This window comes from Hyla sarda, chromosome 4 (assembly GCF_029499605.1).
Source record: "Hyla sarda isolate aHylSar1 chromosome 4, aHylSar1.hap1, whole genome shotgun sequence".
NCBI classification, from domain to species: domain Eukaryota; kingdom Metazoa; phylum Chordata; class Amphibia; order Anura; family Hylidae; genus Hyla; species Hyla sarda.
Window position 1 is genome coordinate 145,053,792 of NC_079192.1, and position 14,484 is coordinate 145,068,275.

Sequence of the window (14,484 nt, forward strand, 5' to 3'; positions counted from 1 at the left end):
TCATGTAAGGAGCCGGCTTGCTTCTTACATGACAGTGGGCTCAGCCTATCATCGGCAGAGGCGGGACATCGCTGCGGCCGGTGAAAGGCTGAAGGCTCTGAGACATCCCAACACCAGGAAGCAGCAATAACAGTGGAGGGACCATGAGGCCGGTTCCTTAGCAACGGGGAAACAGAGTACTAAGGTAAGTTAAAGTTTGTTTTTTAATATTTGCAGCCCGGGCACAGGAATACAAAGTACAGCACAACGGCTGATAATTATTTGGCAGGGGGGGAGAAGCAGCGTTCGCGGGTGACATACGGTATGATTAGCCCCCCGATGTGGGGTGCAGCGCTGGGCTGATAAACTGGCGGGGCAGGGGGGGGGACGTTGGGGGGGCAATGTATATTAATTATTAATATAAGACCCGATCTTATTTTCGGAGAAACACGGTACTACCTACCTACTAGGGGCATTACCGACCTAATGGGGGGAGTTCCCTACCTACCTACTGGGGTCACTACCTGATTGGAGTGGGGAAATTACCCACCCACCACCACCCAATCCCTCTACCCTTTCCCCCCAACACACATACTTACTCCCTTATACTATACAGGGCACCAAGGGAGGAATTATTTGCAGCACCTAGGATAGAGAGCAGGTGGGGGAATGTGCTGAAAAAGTGCGGAGCCTAATATGTTTGTTGCCTGGCAGATTATGTGGAGACAAGTCATGATTGGAAGAAGACTTCATGACAGACTAAGATAGACAGAGAAGAAAAGGAAAGAGAACGCAGTTAAGAAGACACCTTCTGTGAGTCAGTAGATGTAACTGCACTGTAATTATTTACATGGTCTGCATGGTATGTAGAGCCAGGGTCAACACTGTATGGGCTTTGTATGGGGGGATATTGTCTGTGTTCAGTGATATTTATACAGTCACTATGTTGTGCTAATGGTAGTGGTCATGGTGTGGCAGAATTATTCTCACTTGTATACTGGTAATATTGGTAAGATTGGTCTCAGTATACAGGATTTGGTTATTAACAGTATGATGGTAATATGTATGGTGACAATATTCCTCCTTGTATTCTGGTATTATTGGTAATATTGGTCAGTGTACAGGATTTGGTCAGTAACAGTATGATGGCAATATGCATGGTGATAATATTCCTCCCTGTATACTAGTATTATTGGTAATATTGGTCAGTATACAGGATTAGGTCAGTAACAGTATGATGATTACATGTATGGTGCTAATCTTCTTTAATTTCTCTCTCAATAAACTAAAGAGCTCTTGTTTTTCTTGTCCTGTGTTTTAAAATATTTTTTTCATAGACAATGGGGAAGATAGTAGGCGGGCCACAGGGGTGGGGGCCCCAAAATTTCTGATGGCAGCCCTGCTCATGGACAAGAGATGACTCATGGACAAGGGTGCATGAGCAGACTTACCAATCAAATCCCACCACCACAAGGGAGGGACACGCCCACTTCCACTGAGAGGATTCAAAGGGTGCATTCACATGTGCCTATTTTTGCTGCAGATTTTGCTGCCCATTGATTTTAATGGGCAGTTAAATCTGCTATAGTAAATCTGCAGCAGAAAATACGAACATGTAGCTATGTTCACACGACACAATGTCCGCACGGAAATTCTCTGTGCGGACAATCCGTAGAGTGCGGGCGCCGTCTCATAGACGGCTAGGCATTCCGTGCAATCGTGGCTCAAAGAAAGAACATGTTTATTCTTTGTGCAGACACGGAAATCAGAATTTCCATGCCGATGACATCTGGCATGGAAATTCCGCCGTGTGCACAAAGCAGCAGAATCCCTTTGCTGCAGCGGAACATGGGCTTACACTGTGAGTTAATGAAAAGAGGTACTTTTATCATAAATAAAGGTGACAGAGGCATAAAAATTAGATGCACATGGTCAGGATTAAGTACTGAGTAACATATTTTTTTTTGTGTGGGATCTGACAGGTACTACTATGCTACTATGTTTTCCCATTGCCATTTTTCTTAGCACCTACAAACCTGGGTTTGGGCCACCGATTTTGCTTAATATCCAGTACCTACCATAGATGCCATGATACAATGCCTGCCACAGATGCCCCCAGAGTATTTGTTGCAGATGACCCCCACATTGACAGCCACAGATGCACTCCAAAAAACATGCCATACATGCTCTCATTCCAGGTACAGATAATCCCTAAAGTTGTACTCATTCCAGCCATAAGTGTCTTTAAACCCAGGATATTTCTACGGCCCTTCCTACATCAGACAAGGCTTTTGACGTGTGTCTGATATGTGGGGCTCATGTCTTTGCTGTAGTTAAAGTAAGTGTAGTTACCTCAATTTCAGTTATATTAACACCTTATAGACACAGCCAATTTTGGTCTTGAGGACACAAGATTTTTTTGTAACTATCCCCATTACATTCCTTAGCCATACAGGTGCGGACTGACAAAACTCAGGGCCCCCGGACCTAATAAAGCAAGGGCGCACGTGAGACTCCGCCCCTGGCCACATCTCTGTCACTCATATACTGGAAAGAACTACACAACTTTCTCTGTAGCATACAACAGCTGATAAGTACTGGAAGGCTTGAGATTTTTACATAGAAGTAATTAACAAATCTGTTCTAACTGGCACCAGTTGATTTTAAAACATTTGTTTTTCACTGGAGTACCCGTTTAACCCTTTTTCATGCTTATTACATTTACATGGATATCAACTATATATATTTTTTTGTAAATAATATTTTTTAAAGAAAATGTGTGTTCTTATTTTGTATTCTAATGCATTATTGACTTTCAGTGAAAAGTTGACTAAGCATGTTCTAATAGGTAACTACAAGTTGAATACTTGGCTGCATAACTAGAAGTATAATAGTAGACAGAGAATGATTGTGATCTCATTGTGCAGAATTCTAGCGAGAGCACATCTAGAATAGTGTGTTCAATTCTGGAGACCTCGTCTACAAAGAGATATTAATAAAACAGAAAAGAATAGAACAGGGTACAAAAATGGTGTAGTTTTTTTGGTGGTTTAAATCTCAGGAGAGCGCTTCCCTGCTCCTCCACCTTCTGTGTGTGACAAGCAGCTCTAGGGCTTGTGTAACGTCCCCGGAGGCACCCTGCATTGCCACAACACTCCAACACTCTGGCCCTCATTTACTATTCTAAACCCGACCTCTTTTGTCGGGTTTTTTTGGCGCATCTTTGTCTGCGCCATGTCGCAGACATCGTGCGCCAGTCTGCGACACTATGCGACATTTTTTCCTGACGGACCCGATGTGGATTCTCCCAAACCCGAAAAAGGGGCGTAACCCGACATTTCTGAGCTTTCCCACGTATTTATTAAGGTTTCCAACCCGAATTTGTTAAATTGTTGTGGATTTTTTCCCGACAGCTCAGAGGAGTTGGAAACCAAAACCTACAAAACCCACGTGCGACAAACAGGATGCGACATAATAATAAATACCAGGGGAAAAAAGCAGTCGGGTAAGAAAGCAACATAGACTTACAACACGATTTTCTTAGTAAATGAGGGCCTCTATGTAAGTGGACTGTGTAATTAGAATCCTCCCTCCCACAGTAAAACCAGGAAGTGGAGCATGACAGAACAATAAAGAGATTTGCAAATCAAATTGTGCCTGAAAGTTATACAGATTTGTAAATTACCGTATTTATCGGGGTATACCACGCACCGGCCTATAACACGCACCCTCATTTTACCAAGGATATTTGGGTAAAAAAAGTTTTTTACCCAAATATCCATGGTAAAATGAGGGTGCGTGTGTGCGCGTGTATACCCCGATACACCCCCAGGAAAGGCAGGGGGAGAGAGGCCGTCACTGCCCGCTTCTCTCCCCCTGCCTTTCCTGGGGTCTAGAGCCCTGCTGCCGGCCCTTCTCTCCCCCCCTGGCTATCGGCGCCGCTGCCCGTTCTGTCCCCTGACTATCGGTGCCGGGGCCCCATTGCCAGCGCCGATAGCCAGGGGGAGAGAAGCGGCGCCGACAGCCAGGGGGAGAAAAGGGGCAGCGGCACCCATTGCCGGCGCCGCTGCCCTGTTGCCTCCCCCCATCCCCGGTGGCATAATTACCTGGGTCGGGTCCGCGCTGCTGCAGGCCTCCGGCGTGCGTCCCCTGCGCCGTTGCTATGCATGGCGCGGCGCATGACGTCATGCGCCGTGCAGTGCATAGCAACGACGAAGGGGACGCACGCCGGAGGCCTGCAGCAGCGCGGACCCGACCCCGGCAACAGGTAATTATGCCACCGGGGATGGGGGGAGGCAACGGGGCAGCGGCGCCGGCAATGGGTGCCGCTTCCCCTTCTCTCCCCCTGGCTGTCGGCGCCGCTTCTCTCCCCCTGGCTATCGGCGCCGGCAATGGGGCGCCGGCACTGAAAGTCAGGGGGACAGAATGGGCACCGGCGCAGATAGCCAGGGGGAGAGAAGGGCCGGCAGCAGGGCTCTAGACCCCAGGAAAGGCAGGGGGAGAGAAGCGGGCAGCGACGGCCTCTCTCCCCCTGCCTTTCCTGGGGGTGTATCGGCGTATAACATGCACATAGACTTTAGGCTAAAAAATTTTGCCTAAAAAGTGCGTGTTATACGCCGATAAATACCGTACTTCTATTTAAAAATCTTAATCCTTCCAGTACTTATCAGCTGCTGTATGCTCTACAGGAACTTCTTTTCTGTCTGACCACAGTGCTCTCTGCTGACACCTCTGTCCGTGTCAGGAACTGTCTGGAGCAGAAGAGGTTTGCCCATTAGTAGCTATTTCTAGGTCCTTGCCTTTTTTCTGTTCAGCCAATAAACTTAAATACAAATTGAATACTTTCTGTAAGGCCACATTCGCAGCACGATTTTACAATATGGCAGGTGGGAGAATTTAAAAACCGTCTGCTGCTGCAGTCTAATAGGACAGAAGTGAGCACAGAGGAGTGCTAGTCCTACTCTCACTTACTGGAGTTTGTCCATGCCTGTGCTTCAGCTTAGACAAAGATGATGCTGCAGCCAGACAAGATTATGTTCTGGGTGGTATGGGGTGTTTTTGTTTTTTATAAGCCATGATTTCTATAAAAAGGAAATAAAATTTCCTTTCAAAGTATATTAGAAAGGCTAATGTTTTGCCAAGATGTACAACTTATAAAAAGTTTTTGAATCTGACAATGCCTGTCTAAGCTTTGATGTCAGTGGGGGAGATTTATCAAAGGATTTAGACTGGTTTTTCCTGTCTAAATTTGTCACACAGAAAGTCACAGTCTAAATATGTGCGACTTTTCTGTGACTTTTGCTTTAGAGGATTTTTGGAACATGATGCATTCTAGTCTATTTTAGACGGAAAATTGCATTGGTGCTGAATTTATCAAAAGCGACTTTCAGCGACAAGTCGCATAGGCTGAAAGTACACCGAAATGTCAGACCATGTTGGAGCAGGTTTAAATACAGTCTAAAGCATAGATCACATAGTTCGTGCGCAGAATTTATCAAGAGCCATGCGCCATTTGATAAATTAGGTGCACAATAGACCAGCCTAACCCTCTGTAGTTTGGTCTATATTGATGCATAGACAGCTTTGATAAATCTCCCCCAGTGTCTGTACTGGGCTACTGCAGAAATCAGGGGACTGGCATGTTTAGTGTAGTTACACACAATGCTCACCTTGGGGCTTCTTCCCCCACCTTGGGGGATTCTGCTTCTTTTATCCAAGTACTGCAGATTAACATTATTAGCAATGATACAAATATGGCATCATCAAAGCCTTAAATAGCTATCTGGAAGTTCTGGTCCATCCTGTTTTTCAAGCCAGACACTTGCTATGATACACGTGCATGGCTGAGAAAAACAGGCAATTACTGTTAGAAGTGTTCTGGGGAATGTGAACACATTTAGGGTAAATTCTAATGTTGCTGTGTTTGTGTGATAATCCTGACAACATTGCGTGCATGGTGAAAGTCACTTAAGATAGTTTTTGGCGCAAGTTTTGTTAAGATCGTACCAAAATTCGGTTAAATACTAAGTCTTAGTTGTTGTGTTGAGAGGACAGAATTTTGGTGGTTCTATTGAGCCTTATTCGCACCTAGTTTTTATGCTAATGTTTGACCTTTTAATTGTAGCCAGAACTAGGAAGCGATCCACAATGTTATGGGAGCATCTAGCAGGATGAGGATTGTAGTTCCCTAGTTGTCACGATCTGGGTCACAGTTGCTGGAGCACTTCTACCAGACGTCACTCACTCCTCAGGATGGCACAGTAAAAAGGGGGTTGTTGCACTTAAGATGATAGTGGTAGTAATCCCTCAGACACTTCCTGGATGTTTATGTCTCCTGGCTGATGGGGGTTGGTGTGCCCTTAAAGCGGTACTCTGGAGAAAAACAATTTTCATTCATATCAACTGGTTCCAGAAAGTTAAACAGATTTGTAAATAACTTCTATTAGAACATCTTAATCCTTCCAATACTTATCAGCTGCTGTATGCTCCAGTGCAATTTGGGCTGTTCTTCTCTGTCTGACCACAGTGCTTTCTGCTGACACCTCTGCCTGTGTCAGGAACTGTCCAGAGTAGAAAAGTAAATCCCTATAGCAAACCTTTCCTGCTCTGGACAGTTCCTGACATGGACAGAGGTGTCAGCAGAGAGCACTGTGGTCAGACTGAAAAGAACAACTGGAAGTACTGGAAGGATTAAGATTTTTTAATGGAAATAATGTACAAATCTGTTTAGTTTTCTGGAACCAGTCAATTTGAAAGACAATATTTTCCACTGGAGTACCCCTTAAAAGAAGCAGGCCTATTATAAAATGCAGCATAGACTATTATTAACCCCTTAAGGACCACAGGTTTTTCAGTTTTTGCACTTTTGTATTTTCCACCTCACCTTCTAAAAATCAGAAGATTTTAAATTTTGCACCTACAGACCCATATGTGGGCTTGTTTGTTGTGTCACCAATTGTACTTTGTAATGACAACAATCATTTCACCCAAAAATGTATGACAAAACCAGAAAAAAAATATTTGTGGGGCAAAATTGGTAAAAAAAACACTATTTTGTAAATTTTCGGGGCTTCCAACTCTATGCAGTGCACTTTTCAGTAAAAATGACACCATCATTTTTTTTGTAGGTTCATCGATAACAATGATACTCAATTCATATATATATATATATATATATATATATATATATATATATATATATATATATATATGATTTTTTTTTAATTTATTTTACTACTTTAAAAAAATTATAACTATAACTTTTTTATTTTTCTTTATACTGGATGGTATGAGGGCTCATTTTTCTACATTTTCTTTGGGAGGGGTCTAGTTTCCAAAATGTTGTCAGATGTGGGGGGGGTTTCTGCTGTTCTGGCTCCATGGGAGGTTTGAAAATGCACATGACCCCCGACTTCAATTTCAGCAAAATTCTCTCTTCAAAAGACCAATGGCGCTCCTTCTGTTCTGAGACCTGTAGTATTCCAGCAGAGCACTTAAGATCCACATATGGGGCATTTTCTTAATCGGGAGAAATTGGGCTTCAAATTTTGTGGTCCATTTTCTCCAATTACCCCTTGTAAAAAAGGAAAATTTGGGGTTAAACCATCAATTTAGTGTTAAAAATCACATTTTCCATTTTCACCTCCCAATTCAACGCAAAGTCATCAAACCCCTGTGAGGTGTTAAGGCTCACTATACCCCTTGTTACTTTCCTTGAGGGGTGCAGTTTCCAAAATAGTATGCCATGTGGTGTTTTTTTGCTGTTCTGGCACCCTGGGGACTTTCTAAATGCAACATACCCCCGAAAAACCATTTCACCAAAATTCTCTTTCAAAAAGCCAAATTTTGCTCCTTCTCTTCTGAGCATTGTAGTGCGCAAGCAGAGCACTTAGGGGGACATGTATCATTGCATTTAGACCATTTTTCACGTCTACAAATTTTGCGCAATTGCGCTTTTTTTGCATAGAGCTGCGTTTTTTTTGGTGGACAGTTTTCTAAAGTTGTCACCAGTTTGGTCTACAGTACACCACCTAATCCAGTGGACTGGTTTTTATCAATTGCGCAAAAAAAAAGTAGATGTTTTTTTTTGCGCAATTGCGCTTTTTTGCAAGTAAAGTAGTCTAAACCTAAGAGTGCTAGCAAGGACTCGTAGAAAATGGCAGACGGTGGAAGATGCAGGTGGGGGATGCAGGAGCCATCTCTCAGCACTGCAGTACTACAACTACTCCCATCATGGGACAGAATCTGTCCCATAATGAGAGTAGTTGTAGTACCGGAGCGCTGAGAGACGCACATCCCCTGCCTGCAGGACTCTATTGTGACTGTTAGGACTACTACTCCCATCATGGACAGACTCTGTCCATGGTGGGAGTTGTAGTCCTGGGGCTGAAGGACAGATCGCAGCAGGTCATTCTCCAGAGACCCGCTGCGATCTGCATTTCTTAACTTAAAAAGCCGGCGGTATATGCGGCTCCACTGCGCTGCCGCCGGCTCCCGTATGCAGATGTCACGATTCATAATCCCCGCCTCCGGGAGAGGGGAGCTCTGATTGGTGGAAAGCTATTCACCACTATTAGCCAATCAGAGCTCCTGTCTTCTGGTGGGGATTATGAATTGTGACAGGTCTATACAGGGGAGCGAGTGGAGCCGCTTCTACAGTATATAATTGTTATGTGTACTGTACCCCCCCCCCCAGACTAATACTGACCCCTTCTATAGTGAACTCTGGGACCGCTGTGTGATTGACAGGTCCCCAGCCCAAGTGTCCGGCCCCACTGACCTTTACATGTTATAAATCTTTATGATACACACTGCCCGTCCTCCTCTTCATTCCTCTGATACCAGAGTCGCGTGGCTTCTGCTTTCACTATAGTCAGAGCGCCCCCTGCTGTTGTCTGACCCCAGCCCTGTGCAGTGTGGAGGCCGGGAGGGGGCGCTCTGTCTATAGACTATGATACAGAAGCCGCTCGTCTCCGGTATGAGAAGAATGAAGAGGAGGACGGGCAGTGTGTATCATAAAGATTTACAACATGTAAAGGTCAGTGGGGCCGGACACTTGCGCTGGGGACCTGTCAATCACACAGCGGTCCCAGCGCTCACTATAGAAGGGGTCAGTATTAGTCTGGGGGGGGGGGGGTACAGTACACATAACAATTATATACTGTAGAAGCGGCTCCACTCGCTCCCCTGTATAGACCTGTCACAATTCATAATCCCCACCAGAAGACAGGAGCTCTGATTGGTGTATAGTGGTGAATAGCTTTCCACCAATCAGAGCTCCCCTCTCCCGGAGGCGGGGATTATGAATTGTGACATCTGTATACAGGAGGAGGGGGGGGGGGAGGGGAGTGCAGTGTTGCCGCTGGCTTTTTAAGTTAATAAATGCAGATCGCAGCGGGTCAATGGAGAATGACCTGCTGCGATCTGTCCTTCAGCCCGAGGACTACAACTCCCATCATGGACAGAGTCTGTCCATGATGGGAGTAGTAGTCCTAACAGTCACAATACAGTTTCGCAGCTGGGGGATGTGTAAGAGCCCTCCCTCAGCACTGCGGTACTACAACTACTCCCATCATGGGACACAAAGTTTCCCATGATGGGAGTAGTAGTCCAAGGGCAGACTGACGGATCTCAGGGGTCTCACTCTTGAGACCCCTTGCAACTTCTCCGCCCCTGCCCCCTAGTGATGACATCATTAGGGGGCGGAGCTTCACAGTCCAGGCCTGAAGCCAGGGTGGTAAGTATGGCTCTGTTCTCATTATGCGTTTTGCATGTTCCCAAACAGGGAGACTCCAGCTGTTGTTAACCTACAGCCCCCATGATGGGAGTTGTAGTTTAGCAACAATTGGAGGCTCCCTCTTTAGGAACACACTGCATTATGTGCGCTCTACCCAGGGGAGAGCACCAAAAATGTACTGACCCATTCTTCGTGTTTTTATTTTCTTGTCATTTCAGATAAGTGAATGCAGAGGACTACCTGAGATTCGGTGGAGTGTGACGATGACTAGCATTTTTTAATGTCAATAAAAGGGTTAACGAGGGCTGTGGGGGAGTGTTTTTTTAAATCCATTTTTTATTTCATGTGTTGTGTTTTTTATAATTGAAATTTCAGGCTTAGTAGTGGAAGCCGTCTTGTAGACGGAATCTATTACTAAGCTGGGCTTAGCGTTAGCCCCGAAAACAGCTAGCGCTAACCCCCAATTATTACCCCGGTACTCACCGCCACAGGGGTGCCGAGAAGAGCCGTTACAAACAGGCCCGGAGCATCAAAAATAGCGCTCCTTGGCCTAGGCGGTAACAGGCTGGGGTTATTTAGGTTGGGGAGGGCCAGTAACAATGGTCCTCGCCCATCCTGGTAATGTCAGGCTGTTGCTGATTGGTTGGTGTCTGATTGACACTGAAAATATGGGGAAGCCTATGTGTTGTTTTTTTTTGTAATAAAAAAAAGTGTGTGGTTCCCCATATTTTCAGTGTCAGTCAGATACCAACCAATCAGCAACAGCCTGACGTTACCAGGGTGGGTGAGGACCATTGTTACTGGCTCTCCCCAACCTAAATAACCCCAGCCAGGAGCGCTATTTTTGACACTCCAGGCCTGTTGGTACTGGCTCTTCCCGGCAACCCTGTGGCGGTGGGTAACGGGGTAATAATTGGGGGTTAGCGCTAGCTGTTTTTGTGGCTAACGCTAAGCCCGGCATTGAAAAAAAAATGTATTTAAAAAAAAAAAAACACTCCCCACACAGCCCTCATTAAACCTTTTATTGACATTTAAAAAAAAGCTGGTCATCATCGCAATACACTGAATCTGACGTAGTCCTCCCCATTCACGTATCTGAAATGAGAAAAAAAAAAGGTTAGGACATCATTTGCGATCTCACCTGGTGAGTGCGCCCATACTGCAGTGTGTAACAGGGAGCCTCCAATTGTTCTTGTCTGCCTACTGTATCCTGTATATACAGTCATCTATAGATGGCTGTATATACAGGAGAGCGCACAAAGATTTAACTCAGAGCTGCAGTGTGGGTTAACTCTTTCCTTGCTGGGCTCCTGTATAGTATACATGGATACACTATGCCCCCTGTATACTATACAGCGTACTATACAGCGGGCGGAGGTAAGTAGTGATGCTCTGCACCCTGTATATGTATATGCTATACATCACTCCTCACCTCCTTACACTCCGTAGGGCGGGCGCTCTGCATCCGACCCATGGAGTAGTACCTGCAGTGAAAAAAATGCACACAGGGTACAAAAATGTTTGTTTCCACACACCAGCAAAAATGCAAGAAAAAACACAAGGGGGAGATTAATCAAAACCTATGTAGAGGAAGAGCGGTGCAGTTGCCCATTGCAACCTATCAGATTGCTCCTTTCATTTTTGTAAAGAAGCAATCTGATTGGTTGCCATGGGCAACTGCACTACTCTTCCTCTGTACAGTTTTTGATAAATCTCCCCCAAGAAAAATTACCAAAATGCAGGAAAAGCTGGGACCGTTTTTCAGGAGTTTTTGCTGGTGGACAAAAAAAAACCTCAGTGGAATCCTGAAAAACAATAGAACAAAAGACCAGCGTCCAGGATACACCACTATTCCTGTGAGGTGTAGAACAGGTCTACAAATAGAACTGTGTGGAGATTTAGACCATTGCACAAAATGTATCATGGGGCTTGCACAAGTTTGATAAATTTGGAGAAATTGCTCCAAATTTAGACCAACCAAAATGATCTACAAAAAACGTCTACCAATAACAACATTGATACATCTCCCCCTTAATGTCCACATATGGGGCATTTTCTTAAATGGGAGAAATTGGGCTTCAAATTTTGGTGTCCATTTTCTCCTATTATCCCTTGTGAAAAAGAAAAATTTGGAGTAACACCAACATTTTAGTGTTAAAAATCTAATTTTCCATTTTCACGTGCAACTTCAACGCAAAGTCGTCAAACACCTGTGGGGTGTTAAGGCTCACTATACTCCTTGTTACGTTCCTTGAGGGGTGTAGTTTCCAAAATAGTATGCCATGTGTTTTTTATTTTTATTTTTTTGCTGTTCTGGCACCATGGGGGCTTCCTAAATGCAACATGGCCCCCAAAAACCATGACAGCAAAATTGGTTTTCAAAAATCCTAAAGTTGCTCTTTCCCTCTTGAGCCATGTTGTGAGCCCACAGAGCACTTTATGTCAACATATGAGGTATTTCCATACTCGAGAGAAATTGGGCTACAAATTTTGGGGGGCTTTTTCTCCTTTTACTACTTTTAAAAATGAAAAAAATGGGACTACAAGAACATGTTAGTGTAAAAAACGCAGATTTTGATTTTTCTCCTCCACTTTGCTGCAATTCTTGTGAAGCACCTAAAGGGTTTTTGAATGTCATTTATGGGGTATTTCTCACAGAAAGGCCCCTCAAATCCAGTTCAAACTTAACTGGTGCCTGAAAAATTAAGATTTTAAAATTTTCATGAAAATTTTGAAAATTGATGCTATACTTTGAAGCCCTCTAAAGTCTTAAAAAAGTAAAAAATAGGTCAATTTTATGATGCCAACATAAAGTAGACATATTGTATTTGTGAATCAATATAAAATATACCGTATTTATCGGCGTATAACACGCACTTTTTAGGCTAAAATTTGAGCCTAAAGTCTATGTGCGTGTTATACGCCGATACACCCCAAGGAAAGGCAGGGGGAGAGAGGCCGTCGCTGCCGGCTTCTCTCCCCCTGCCTTTCCTGGGGTCTAGAGCCCTGCTGCCGGCCCCTCTCTCCCCCTGGCTATCGGCGCCGCTGCCCATTCTGTTCCCCTGACTATCGGTGCCGGCGCCGATAGCCAGGGGGAGAGAAGCGGCGCCGACAGCCAGGGGGAGAGAAGGGGCAGCGGCACCCATTGCCGGCGCCGCTGCCCCGTTGCCTCCCCCCATCCCTGGTTGCATAATTACCTGTTGCCGAGGTCGGGTCCGCGCTGCTTCAGGCCTCCAGTGTGCGTCCCCTGCGTCGTTGCTATGCGCTGCACGGCGCGGCGCATGACGTCAGTGCAATGGGGTGCCGGCACCGATAGTCAGGGGGACAGAACGGGCAGCGCCGCCGATAGCCAGGGGGAGAGAAGGGCCGGCAGCAGGGCTCTAGACCCCAGGAAAGGCAGGGGGAGAGAAGCCGGAAGCGATGGCCTCTCTCCCCCTGCCTTTCCTGGGGGTGTATCGGGGTATACACGCGCACACACGCACCCTCATTTTACCATGGATATTTGGGTAAAAAACGTTTTTTACCCAAATATGCTTGGTAAAATGAGGGTGCGTGTTATAGGCCGGTGCGTGGTATACCTCGATAAATAGGGTATTTGGAATATCCATTTTCCTTACAAACAGAGAGTTTCAAAGTTAGATAAATGCAAAATTTTCAACATTTTCATGTAATTTTGTGATTTTTCACCAAGAAAGGATGCGAGTAACGACAAAAATTTACCGCTGTGTTAAAGTAGAATATGTCACGAAAAAACAATCTCAGAATAATCTGTAAAAGTATCCCAGAGTTATTAATGCATAAAGTGACAGTGGTCAGAATTGCAAAAAAGGGCTCAGTCCTTAAGGTGAAAAAGGGCTCAGTTCTTAAGGGGTTAATTAACATGATATTTTATAGTTCGGACATTTATGCATGCGGTGATACCACATCGTTATGTTTTTTTTTTTTTTAATGGGAAAAGGAAGGTGATTCAAACTTATTCTGGAAGGGGTTAAATCACATTTATTCACCTTTTTTTTTTGCACTTTTTTTCTAGTACCCATAGGGGGCTATTAGATGCAATCCTTGGATTGCATACAATGAACGATGCTATGCCATAGCATAGCATTGATCAGTGTAATTTGTGCTCGATTGCTCCAGCCTGAATCTCAGGCTTCGAGCAATGAAGTGACGATCGGATAGCGAGTAGCAAGGTAAGGCGCCTCCCGCTGTCCGGGACACCGCGATTTCACTGCAGCGGTCCCAAGCAGCTCCACTGAACTAACCAGCAGCATTTTCTCCTGGCTTAGATGCCACAATCAACTTGGATCGCAGCATCTAAAGGGTTAATACTGGACAACAGCCCCATCGGCGATGTCCGGTATTAGCCGCAGGTCCTGGCTGCTCATAGCAACCTGGACCCAGCAGGTACGAAGCGTGCTCAGCTCCTGAGCGCACATCACATAACAGAAACAGGCCACGAGCGTAAATATATGCTCGTGGTCATTAAGGGGTTAAAGAATAATGTTGAGGTTCCTTTATATGCCTTCTGCTTATTTGTTTTAGCTGATGTGGCAGATGTGGGTTTCCAGCCATTTCTGATTGCACTTGATAATGCAGCCTACATTTCCAGACTCTTGCTGTGCAGAAAGACTGAGTGGGGTGTTTGATCATTGCATCTGTTCATATAATCCATGGGTCTGAAACTGGTGGCCCTCCAGATGATGCAAAACTTCAACTCCCGACATGCCTGGACATGCCTGGGCAACCATTGGCTGCAGCCAATGGCTGTT